General features: G+C 38.3%; 1 pseudogene; it reads left to right on the top strand.

The window, feature by feature from the left end:
- The window catches only part of LOC107699676 (SMC5-SMC6 complex localization factor protein 1-like), a 29,766-nt pseudogene extending 19,973 nt beyond the window's left edge, over nt 1–9,793 (top strand).
- Nucleotides 9,794–13,404: the final 3,611 nt, after the last annotated feature.

Here is a 13,404-nt window from a genome sequence, read left to right on the forward strand (position 1 = left end):
ACTCTCTTCAGCAGAAAAAGAAATCATACAGATTTGGAACAACTTGAGCATGAGTAAATGTTTTCATTTCTGGGAGAACTGTCCCTTTAAAAAGCATGGAACTCTTATGAACAATAAAATTAGTATTAAATATTACTAGGTAATTCTTTTAGATAGATTTTAGTGCCTGTTTATATAAGATGCCTAGAATTAAAATTGTTTCCCTTTATGAGTCGGGTTCACAAATCAATAGGTCATTATTATTGAATATAGAAAACAATTTAATAAATCATACAGAAATAAAGGAAGAGATTCAGACCAAATGTTGGCGTTCAAGTAAATGTACTTCCTTCACAACATGTTGGCATATTTCTGGAATAAAAAGGACAGGCATATGCACATGAAACATTCACCTCGCTCTCACTGTTGCTCTCTGCTTTCAAGGTCATTCAACTCTTACATTGTGCAAAACACGGCTTTCTTAATCCCAGCATTTTCAGCATGAAATAATAATGAATGTTAGTGGATGGGTGGGTGAGAGGGTGAAAGACAAGTTCCTCCTTCTCCTGCCCGTGGGTACTGGCATGCTAACCATGCCATGGCCGAGGGCAGGGATGGGTGTCATCAGCTTGCCTAGACCAAGGCTGCCAGCTCAAACCTCCCCCCCAACACACACACACAGACACAGACACATTGTAAGCGTGGTGGAGCGTAATTTCACTCAGCCATTTCCTGATTGGTATTGCGTGCGGCTTCCAGCACCCAGCAGCTTGTATCCAAAGAACGGCCATGAAAGAGCCTTCGAGTTACTGCCATGGCCTTCGAATCTTAATGGCTTGATGGTTGCTGTGAATACAGCTCTGTTTTCAGGACTGGAATGGATTAAGGCTTGCTGGCATGACTCGGGCTCTCTCGTACGAGGGTCAGCATCTAACAGATTGTTGTGCTCAGTCCTATTCACAACGTACAGAAAAGAACTATCACGAATTGAGGTTTCCTGTAAGTGCTCAGCATCGCCTTTGATGAGATCCTGATGCAGGTCTGATGTCATTTATGTAGCCGTTTGTGCATGTAGAGCATCAAGTTATTAGTATGAGAAAATTAGTGAAAATTTAGCATGAATTTCAGAATGACTTGGTATTTGGTTTTTCCCCCTTTTACTCTAAACCTTATTTATTTGCATGCTTAATTTAGATTTTCAGTATTATCTCAAACATTTTGAGTTCACTGTAGGTAAAGTTATTCCTGTAATCAGTATTTGTGGGCATTAGATACTGTAGTCATTGATGGACAATTTGTCGATATTATATCTATGCCAAAAATATTACAACAAAATTGTTTATTAATGTCCCTGGTCATATTATACATAATTCAGAGAAATGTTTTCAAAATCTGTAAGGAAAATATAAAGTTTTTCTTTCTGCAGTACCACATCGCCAAAGCCGCTTGGGTGGGGAAATAATAGGCCGCCCAATTTTCCTGATTCCCAAATTTCCAACGAATTCTGGTAGATGAAATCAAGTCCCATCTTATATCGTTTCCCTTTGAACTTTATTTGCCTTGCCAAAATCTGTCGTCGTTTACTCACTCTCATGTCGTTCAAACTTGCATGAATTGCATTCTTCTTTGGAACACAAAAGTAGATATTTTGTTTAAAAAAAAAAGCAGTATTTTTTTGTCCATGCAATGGATGTCAGTTGGGTCAAATGGTGTTTTAACATTGTTTAAAATATCTTTTAAGAAAGTCATCCAGGTTTGAATGGCATGGGGTGAGTAAATCATGAACTAACCCTATAAAATTGTTGCAAATACCATTTTAACATTTTCTGTAAACAGATAGTAAATAAAGTAGTTTTACGGTATGTTTTACCCAAACATTCTTGTTAGGTAAAACTATAATGTCATTGTACTTCTCCAGCATTGTCTCATGACTTTCTGAAGCTCTCAACAGCATTGTTGCCACCAAAATTTCACCATACATCAATCATTTCTGGACCATATTTCCTACCCGTCGTCGATAGTATAGACAGTAACTCAGAGTAACAAAAGAGCCATGATTTCTTTTGTTGTGGTATTAGAGTATAAAACACTTAAAGGCTCCGAGCTTCTCTGCGCTGTCGCTCCAGCACTGTAATGACAAACGATGGCTCAATGTCTTTGTTAATAAGGCTGAGTTTAAACGCCGTTGTTCTCCTTTTCTTCCACTCTGTGTACATTAATAGAAGTATTTCCCCCTCGTATTTTGCATTGAAACCGCGTTAGATTAAAGCTCTGGCAAAGCTCTCAATTTAGTTATTACACAACTCCTCATGCTCTGTTTGTTTGTTTGTTTGTGCTAGTCAAACCAAATACATTAATCAGCTTCTCTTCTCAGACTTCTCTACCTCTATCCTTGTTTTTCTTTCCTTCAGTCTCTCTCTCCCTCTGATTGCAAGTGCCTTTGAGCTTCCTCTGCATAATTTTTCTCCTATTAAAATGCATAATTAACCAAGTCACTTCCTCACACTGATCTCACCATGCTTTCAGCTGTGCCACTGTTAGGATCAATACCGAATGTTTGACTCTCTATTTGGTGTGTGTGTGTGAACTTGCAGCATGCTTTTTTCTTTAAAAATGGCAGATACTCTCTTTGAAATATTTACTAGAATACTTGCACAGTAATGACAACAGCCACAACCACGACAAGCAGCAGGATATTTTGTCAGTTGTACTGGTTTGTGATTTTTGCAGCATTGTGCTGGATAGCCCTGCCAATAACGACATTTCATCGGTTTAAAATCTTGCTGCATATAACCACAAGTTAAACAACAAACACCTACTGATTGGATTTCGGTTTTGGATAATAAAATTACTTAATAAATCTACTCAGCCCAATCTAGTTGTGTAATACCTGCTAAACCAAGACAAAATGAGATGTCTACACAAATATTAAAGCTACAAAAACAAAAAAGTTGAAATGTTGCTTTGTTTCTATGAAGTTTGGAGCAATAATATCAGTATGCAAACATTTTATTTTCTACTTTAACTCAAGATTCACATTAATAGCTTTATTAGTACTTCAGATATTTGTATGTAGTCAAACATAGCCAGACTGTTTATTATTGGCTATTGGCATGTACTTTCTGCTCATTCTGGCCAAGAACAGCCCATTTGGACAGAAAGGGATGTCTGATGTAGTTTTGATGTAGTCAGTCACAGCATGCCACATGCATGCCACAATAAAAGCACAGAACAAGCTTATTTACTCTAAACTGGGATTCTGTCCAAAGCAACTTACATATGAGGACAATAGAAGCAATCAAAACCAACAAAAGACCAATAATATGCAAGTGCTGTGACAAGTCTCAGTTAGTCTAGCGTTGTACACGTAGCAGGGATTTTTTATAATAAAAAAGAAAACAAGTAGATAGAATAGAAAAAGAATAGAGAACACTAGTGTTAGAGGGTATTTTTTTATATAAATAAAAAGAAAAGAAGTAGAAATAGAATAGAGAGTTAATATTAAATAATATCATTTATATATTATGATATTATTACCAATCTGGCACAGTTTGGACAAGGGATCTGTTCTCATTGCACCACTACCTTGTCAAAACAACGTTTGTTCCAAGTGGACTGGTGCCCTTTGACTCATAGAAGATAATGAGATCAGAACTGGTGATTTCATCCAGCTCTTGCCATTTTCATGTGCAATATGCATCAGACAGTGGTCTGGCTTGCCGTGTGAGGCTGAGACTAGATCGTTGAAACCGACTCAAATCTTTATAGAGCTCCATCTGCGTGCCATAACCGACACTGTGCTGCTCTGATAATCTAGGTGGGATGAATGGCACCTATATTTTTCAGTCTGGCATGGTGGCATCGATGGGTCTACGCTGTGTTTGTAACATGAACCGAGGAGGGGCTCGTGTGGCTCAAGTGCGATGCCAGGGAATCAGGTTTACAAAAAGCTTCTGTTGTGCCCCACATGCACAGTAATCTGTCCTAATCTGTGCCTGCCTGGTCTTTTGTCTTGGTCAATCTCTGTTAGCTCAGTGTAATGTGATTTCACACACAAACAGACTTGCGTTAGATCGGTGCGGGTTCACAGCATAACAAAGAAGTGTACCCTTAGTATAGACTAAGAGCTCGTGTTGTCTAGATTAAATGTGTAGATACAGAACGGATGGAATCGTTTTCGCTGTTTCTGCCTCCCCTCCTCCACCTTTCTATTCGTAGTCTTCGTCTGCCCTCTAAAGGCTAAGGGGCGGCTTGCTTTGCTCTGACTGATGTGTGTTTTACATGCATGTTAGCAGCAGCAGCTCGTCTGTGAGGACCGGATCCCCCCGCATTGTTGTCGCCTGTACAGGGGGCATAATTACCACCGCTGGCATTTAATCCCCCCAGGTGTTTTATTTATCTGCCGCGCGAAGTATCTGACACATCACGCCATTACCTGGACTGACTTCAATCGTTCGGCGTGACGAATGCGCCAGCGTCGTATCAAAACCCCCGGCTGACCACTCCAGCGGCTGCGCATGCATCCGCGTAGCTAAGCGCTGACAGATGTGTGTTTCATGGGCCATTGTGAAGAAAGGGTTGCGGCTGATCGTGCCGTCCTGGGGGAGGGAGATCTGCCCGTAGCTCGCATTCATCAGCAGTCGCTGGCGAGCTCGCCTTTGCGCTGGCGGTCGGGAAAGCAGGGCCCCGTCTCAGCCTTTGTCACATTCCAGGTTTCGGCCTGTCAGGTATTTGACAGCTCTGCAGCGGGACCAGCGTTAAAAAAGCATGCTACCTGATTCAGATGTTGGCGGACGGGCGTATTCTCAATGAGAAAGATTCTCCAACAAACTCGAGGAGAATTGTGTGCTTAAATGATTGAGGATGGGCCTTTTACACATTTCCGGGTTTCTCAGCAGCGGAAGTCGTCATAGTTGGGTTAACTTCAAGAGCAGTGAATGGGAGAGTACCACAAATATATTTTTTGCATTCCCATTTGCTCAAATAGCAAAAGAAAAACATTGAGAGAGGATTCCACGATAGGACAAAAATTGAGAGAGACTGATAATGGCAGTCAGAAGAGAGAACGATGTCAAATTTACCATCCCTCCCATAGACGCTGCATTAGAAACACCCTTGCGCTAGCGTTAACTAGTTTTTTTGTAATTTGATGCAAAGGTGATATAATACAAAGTATAGTGTTATAAATGTACATACATTTTTAAAAAAATCAAGATATAAAAAACTTTCGAGGATTTACGATGCTGATGACCGTTAAATGCATCATCACAGTCTTGTGAAAAGTGTCCATTATTTATTCAAAGCAGGGGTGCCCACACTTTTTGTGTGTGGATCGACTTTTCAAATGACAAACTCAATGAGATCTACCAATTAAAAACCAAAAAAGCGAACAAAAAAAAAATAATTTTGAATCAATCTAGTACTTAAATAAAAACATTCATGTTCAATTTTACTATTGTTCCATTTTAACACTACATTGAAAACACCCACAGAACAATAGATTACGACAGTGAAGGCGTGATCGAGAAAGGTCCACGAGCCGGAACGCGAACTTGGGACGCCCGAAGCGCAACAGCGCTATATGCCGGCATGCTGCGCAAAACATTGTCTGCGCCAACAGCCTTCACTCCTATTAATTATCTGTCACGATCTCACAAAGTTTTTCTATAATCCATGACTTTCTCTACACTGCACTAACAATCTATCATTTACATTGTGTGTACACTGTATGTTGTAATGAGAGGATTCGCGAGCTTGTATTACTCTGAACAAAAACTTGTGTTTTCAGCGGTGAGTGGATTCTGTCTTAAAGGGATAGTTCACCCAAAAATGAAAATTAGATTTTTATCTGCTTACCCCCAGGGCATCCAAGATGTACCTGTATGTGACTTTGTTTCTTCAGTAGAACACAAACAAAGATTTTTAACTCGCATTCACAACATCCAATGAGTGATGTATATGCACGACAGATCGCTTCCACTCATGCGTCTACTATGCCAGAGCACGTACACGCGTCACGTGCCTGATGTTGTGAATGCGCTCAAGACAGTTGGACATTGTGGTGGATCAGAGGTAAAAAATTATATAAATACTGTTCAGTTTCTTGCACAGACCGATCGTTTCGTGTCTTAAGACCTCAATGTATCGTCATGAGCTGCAGGGTTTAATTTGTTTTTTGTCTGTGTATGTTTTTTTTTTTACTCTCAAAGCCGTGGAGCCTATTGACTACCATTATATGACTGACAGACTGCAACGGTTTGAGTTAAAAATCTTTGTTTGTGTTCTACTGAAGAAACAAAGTCACCTACATCTTGGATGCCCTGGGGGTAAGCAGATAAACATCAAATGTTCATTTTTAGGTGAACTATCCTTTTAACATATACGTCTCTGATTGACCATTGCATTCCAGAAATCAACAGATATGTCTGTGATTGGCTACATTGCTCAACACTGTAAAAACACCCTTTACACTCTCCTAAAGCATGTTTAAAAGATGTGCGATCTACCAGCATTGCCTTTGCGATCGACCTATTGGGCACCCCTGATTTACAGTCTGTTTTTTGTATCTCTGGCTAGTGAAGAACATGGTTTAAAACTGTGGTAAAATCATTGCTTAAACATTCTCGGCATGTTCCAATATAGTTTTAATAAATGTTTTTTGAATGCCGATGCTGTATTTTCATCATTAGCTTACAGTGTGGTGTCATGGTACTTATAGTGCGAAATGAACTTGCACTTGAGCATGACTTGGTGTGTGCGCCCATTTTGGTACGAATGAAAAAGATGTTTGAATGTCTAGTGTGTTGTGAAGGACGCAAGCATTCCCCTTCCCCTTACAGGAGAAAAAAAACAACCCTTTTCAGAACTCGGGCACCATTTAACCGTGCATAAAACATGGCCTTCTCTCTGTCCAATTTTTATCAAAGTTGTAGAACATCAAGCAGGGGGAAGCTGGAGGCAATCCAAGGTCTCTCCCTTCAACAAAGAATAGACATTTACAGATTTATTGAATTGTCACTGTATTTCAAAGTCGAGCATCGAAAGGATAACAGTGTTTTCTTCATGTCAAACAACAACACTGTTTTCCCTAAAGCCAACAATGTACACGTTGAATACATCTGTCAAGGATTCAGAGAAGTGCACACTGGCCTTAAAGTTGTGAAGTTCTTGCTTGAGCTCTGGGCAAGGTCTCATCCGTGGAGGGGGTGACGGTGATGATCTGTTATGAAGAAATTTGTTGTTATTCTCCTCCATTCGGTCTCATGGACTTACTGTCTTCGTCAGCTCCTTGACCTCAGCAATTGCTCTGACCCTGGATTTTGAAAATCCACTTTTTTTTTTTACCAAAGTTGTACCAGGAGTTATCTGTCAGCATAAGCAGGTTTTCCTAACAAATTAAACATAATGTGATGGTCCCATGTACAGTGATGGTATCAGATTTACATCACACGCTTTTATCCAAACCACTTTACATTTATAAATTTTTTATCAGTTCATGTATTCCCTGAACATAGAACCCAAGACTTTGGCATTGGTAATATTCATTTTTATTATTTTATTTGTGCATTTTGAAAGATCAGTATTCAAAAGAATTCAATTGAAACAGATTGACCATCAAAAAATGTAAAAGAGAACAGAGGCAAGAAGATTTTTTTTCATGGCCCTGCCTTTAGTAATTCTGTGATATAAAGCAGCATCTTTTTTTTCTTGCACTTGTGCACATAATGATCCTGTCTTTTGATAGTGGGATTTCATCTGAGTATCAACAGCGAGCGGAAAGCACGGCAAAGCTTTTAAGAGAGGTGCAGAGTTGTGTGAGATTTAGCAGAACGGCTGCCACATTAGCACAGAGGTTTAAGAGTCAAGTATCGTCGAGAGCAGTTTGCCATAGAAATGGGGAGATCTAAATGCAAACAAAGAGCGCACTTGACACGGCTGACGTTTGCTACGCCAAGAACGAGTGTGCATGGGCTTTACCTTCAGCCACATTAAAGCCACTTTAACTGCAGTCACAATAGAGAGAAAAAGTCATTTAACCAATTCATATATGGGCATCTAGAAACTCTGTCGTGAAAGTCAAACATAGCTGAGAAATGTATTATTGCAAAGAGCTGAAATTGATTTTGAAATTGAATTCAGTTAATTCAGTTTTTTCCTGTTACATTTTTATACTCCTTTGCAAAAATCATTCATTTCAATAGTGCCAGTGAATGGTTGAGGCCACACTAACAGAAAAACACTGAAAAGTAGCCTACCATATGCCAATTTTTTTTATATTGGACATATATCGTGGCATTCTTTGAAATCCCATTGAGTACCATGAGACAACTTCGCCACAGTACATTTTTAGTAAGAGCATGCTCATGCTAATCTCGTAAGATGTTTTTACATTAAATATATGGGGGGGGGGGATTGTGCTTATTGTTATAAGCACAATTTCTGAATTTAAGCCACTGAAGATCTTTCCTGTTCTAACTGTGCCATTTCTAGGTGTCACTTTGACTCTTATGTGAGTTTTCAGCCTGTTAATTGTGTTAGCATAAGTTAGCTGTGATGCTAGCCTGTGGCTCAACATTAGACTGATGGTGCCTGGAAAATATCCTTTCTTCCTCCTCACAAAGCTGTGTTGTTTATTTTTTCAGCTTTAATTGATAAAAACGCATGGCTTTAATTACTCAGGATGACTGATGGTGTGTTTAATAAACTAAAACAATTCAGCAGATTGGATTTTCACATTGAACAATAATGATGACCCGTTGCTAAATGTGTTGATGTGACGTCAGTCACCTAAACATTGTAAATTTGCCCAAATGTAACTAGCCCTACCCTGCTGAAAAACAACAGATAAATCAGCCTCAGAAGCTTACTGGTCTTAGTTTAACATGGTCTAGATAGGCTCATAAGATGGTGTTCAGCTGGTTTAGCTAGTCAACCAGTTGGTATCCCTGTCTGAGTGTACAAAGCCCCCCTACAACCACAAAATAGACCAGCTTGATCCTGTTAGGAGACCAGCAGGCCATTCTAAGCTGGTTTACGTTATTTTTCAGTGTAATCATGATCTTAACTACGTCTGATCATCTCAAATGGTCGTGGTCGATGCTGTTTTAAGCTTGTATGGTAAAGTACTTTTCTTGTTTTTTTCAAGGCTCTCCTCTTCTAAAGCTGTGTGACAATCAAGGTCAGACCCCTCTGGACCTTGTGTCTTTTGAGGTGCTACGTGATGAGCTTCTTCGCTGTGCAGAAGAAGGTGACAAAGCTCTGGACGCTCCCTGCTCTGAGGTTCGGGATCTGTCCTTCATAGTGTCCTGCTCATGGGTGCTCAGCTGCCTGTTCCTCTCCTACCTCCAAGAGCGACACATACCTACCTACAAATCCCCCCTTACACCTCTCCACCTTAGACCCACTGTATGCGCACTCTGATCCGCCTCCGTCCAGATGAGCTAGCCTCCACCTGGGGAGATACCCGTGCCGTGACCCTGGCTAAGGACCTGAGGACTGTGTTGAGTTTGGAACAGTATGGGTCACAAATGAGCCCTGCATTGAGACGCTGTCATAGGGATCAAACCAGACTGTTTGTGCAGCTGCTTGGTGATCTGCAGGCGGAGGGGGCGGCACTGATAACTGGACGATCTGATTTTGACTAGTTCTAAAAGAGTCTCTATAAAGGAACAAGAAAAAATGGGCATCTATCTCTAGAGACCGTGGTAAAGCTTTGCCTTTTGGTAAACTACTAGTAAATCGTGTTTCCTGGTTTGATTAGTGATTAGTGAGTTTTGAATGGATACAAATAAGAATTAAAGGGGTCCTATTATGCTTTTTCACTTTTTGAATTTTAGTCAGTGTGTATGTTTGGGCATAAAAAAGATCTTCAAACTTACAAATCTCAAAGTCCATTCCAAAGGGGGATATTTCGTTTTTAAAAAATCCCTTTTCAAGAACTACAACGAACGGCTCGTTTGGACTACAGCGTTTGTTTTCCTGGGTTTTGTGATATCACAAAGCGGCCCATTAGAATATCATTAAAATAATTCCTGCCTACGGAAATTCGAATGGTTGGGGGTTGGGGAGGGGCGAGGTCGTGGTTAGAACGCTTGGTTGAGTGCATCAGACAAGACGACAACGAAGAAGAAGTGCTGCTGTAGCCTCAAATTTTCGCAAGTTATTACACAATTATGAAAACATTTTTATAATAAATTGCTGACAGTACTATACTGGACAATGATGTAATCTGCAGAATTTACACTTCAAAATTCAAGACATTGTAAAAGAGCATAATAGGACCCCTTTAATATCACCCTGACAGCATAGCGCTCATGATGTAGTGATTGTGCACTTTATATGTTGTTTTTTTGGTTGCTAATATTCAAATCTGGGGATTACTTGATTTTTGTATGTGCAAAAATATTTTTGTAAAACACGAAATAATTTTTAAATAATTATTATTCAGTAAGCTGAATAATATTTTATAAAAATGGTTATTCTTAAGAATTTTCTTCATTTAATTAATTGCTAGTATTTCTTTAATTGTAAAATTGAAAAAGAAAGAGAGAAAAATGTAAGAACATAAAGATAATTTGAACCATGCGAATAGTTCAAATATTTAATTTTTACACCCATTCAAAAGTGTGGAAACACCTATGCACATTATTATAGTTATTTTCAGAGCTGGGTAGATTACTTACAAACTGTAGTCCGTTACTGATTCCAAATTACATGACAAAAATTGTAGTCAGTAATGTAGTCCATTACATTATACATTTAAGGTAATATAATCAGATTACTTTTAGATTACTTTTGACCAAACTCGTTTATCATGTTGATGAAAATGGGATAATCTTGTACCATATTGATATAAAAATACACAGAGAAAGAAAATATATTCCATTTGTTGTTATTAACAACATGAAGTGTTGTTAAACACTTGCGATGTCAATTAAACATTACAATATGTCAAGGTTTCCCAAAATGGGGTTTGTGAGTTTAATGAAAGCTAATAATTAATTGAATTATAAAAAAGTCAAACTAAAATAAATCAGTTTAAAATCAAACTGAAATCAATTTTATTTACAATCAAAATAAAACACTTACTAAAAAAGATTAAATATGTTTTATTTGTTTACCTCCGCATCACGTGACCATTAGTTAATGTCAGAGAACTGTGAACATGCAAATGTGTTACTTGCAAACTTATTACCTTAAAATCTCAGAGACTTCAAGTAAATATATTAGGTGAAAATTTTAAAGATGGAAAAGAATAATTAGGCAGAATCAATAAATTGATTAATTTATTGCTATTGTGTGAATATTATGTAATCAGTAAAAAAAGTAACTGTAATGTGATTACAAGTATTTTAAAATTTAATATAATCTAATTACAAGTAATTAATTTTTGGAATCTGATTACGTAATCCAAATGACATGTAATCAGTTACAACCCAGCACTGGCTATTTTCCAGAAATATAGTGAACAACCAAATGTGAAATCAGAACTGGCAATATAAATTCTTCTCTCGATTGCAGCTCAGCACACTTTGGACATCATCCTGGGAAGATTTTAAAACAGATTTCACATATTAGACACTTTTTTTTAGTCTCATCTGGTCCACTTATTTAAAAAAAAAAAAAAAGTTGTATAGAAATTCATTTGAGAAGATCATCAGAAATTACTTTTCACTTGCAGCGTATATAATTTGCAGTCCATTAGACTCTGCAGCTCTCCATGCTTTGTTCCAAATGAATAAGCCTAACTTTAGCTCAAGCCCAGCCTGTAAGACATGGCTTCACAGCTCTCTGATCCAGGATGATGGAGGGAACTCATATGTGTGCCATGTGGGGTTAATAATCAATCCCCTCCAAACAACTGATTCCAGTACAAAAGCAGAGAATCCATCCAAGACCTCCATGAAGAATGAGCCGTTTCCTGATCAACTACAATGCAGCCTCCGGAGGTGACGAGGGATCAGAGTCCGGCTTTGGGATTAGAACCCAAGACGCTGCGGATGGTCTGAGCCTGACAGCCCAAGAGCAATGGAGGATGCTGAGGTTAATAAATAACAAGCTCAAGTGTTCTTGCTTTCAGCGTGGCTGTGATTATTAGCGTCTGGCAGAGCGGCCGTTTGTACTGGATCACGCCGTGTAATGCTATGGTGTCATATTGAATAACAGCAGGGATCAGACAGGCAAGAAACAGCCAGACTAACAAATGATGGGAGGCCAGGGGAGCCCCACACAGTCCCTCCATCACTCTGAGCGTGTGAAGAGCGCTTGCGTCGTGAGGTGTTCGGCAGGGAAGCCTGTCTCACGGCAAACGGCTTGAAATATAGCATGACTCTGCGTGTGAAAGATGAACCAGCTTGTACACACCTGTGTGTTTGTCTACAAAAGACCCACCGCTAAGATCTATAGATGAGACCTTGTGCCTTCGGTATGTAAACTCTTCATATTCGAAGTACCTAATGTTATCATTCATTCATTAAAAACCAATTGAGTTTTAAAGTAGAGCTGCAGAGTCTAATACATTTTGGATGAAAAACTGGAATAAAAATAAAGCTAAATAGAAATAGTAAAAAACAAACGAATAAAACTCTAAATAAAATATTAATATTTAATATATACAATATTAATAAAAAATATTAAAATATATATTCAAAATATTAATATATACTATAATAATATACAGAAATAATACTGCACAAGTCATTCTTGTTTACATGCTTTGAGATGTTTTTTTTATTGATGAACGCAAGCAATAATTATATAAAAAAGAAACAAAACATCTTTAAAAGTAATGACAAATTATTCATAGTTCATTTTAGTTTCAATTTTGTCACAAATCTGCCAACTGTGTTTCAGCCAATCACAGGGAGCAGTATGACATCACAGGCAACAGGTTTTAAAATGACACACAGACACATTACAGTTTCATAAACTGATCACATATATTCTGCTTTTTTGTCTGTTTGTTTTCACAATAGGAATATTTACAAAAAAAATGTTTATGTTAAATAAATAATTAAAAAATCTGGTATAAATGAAAGTGCCTTTATTCCTTTTCCACTGAATACATTCTACATAGTTGTCTCTATTTTATATATATATATATATATATATATTATTTCCAAAAAAAAGGTCCACTTTGGTTTACTTGCAAACATAGCATGTGCACTTTTACAAAACAAAAAGCTTTTGGGATGCAAAAACCATTCACAATAAACCCACTTAACAACTTAAATCAACACGTACAGTACACAGAAACACATTCAGGCTTAGAAAACTATCCTTTCTGCTGTTCAAATCATCATTGTGTTGTTGTTTTTTTATAATGCAAGTCACTGAAGTACCGTCCGTGTCCTGCTCAGTAGGGATTGTGTTGTCTTTGTAATGGAGTTCCCTCCGACAAATCAATGGTCTTTCCATGTGATAGAT

The sequence above is a fragment of the Sinocyclocheilus anshuiensis genome, unplaced genomic scaffold (assembly GCF_001515605.1).
Source record: "Sinocyclocheilus anshuiensis isolate Anshui unplaced genomic scaffold, SAMN03320099.WGS_v1.1 scaffold278, whole genome shotgun sequence".
Lineage (NCBI taxonomy): Eukaryota > Metazoa > Chordata > Actinopteri > Cypriniformes > Cyprinidae > Sinocyclocheilus > Sinocyclocheilus anshuiensis.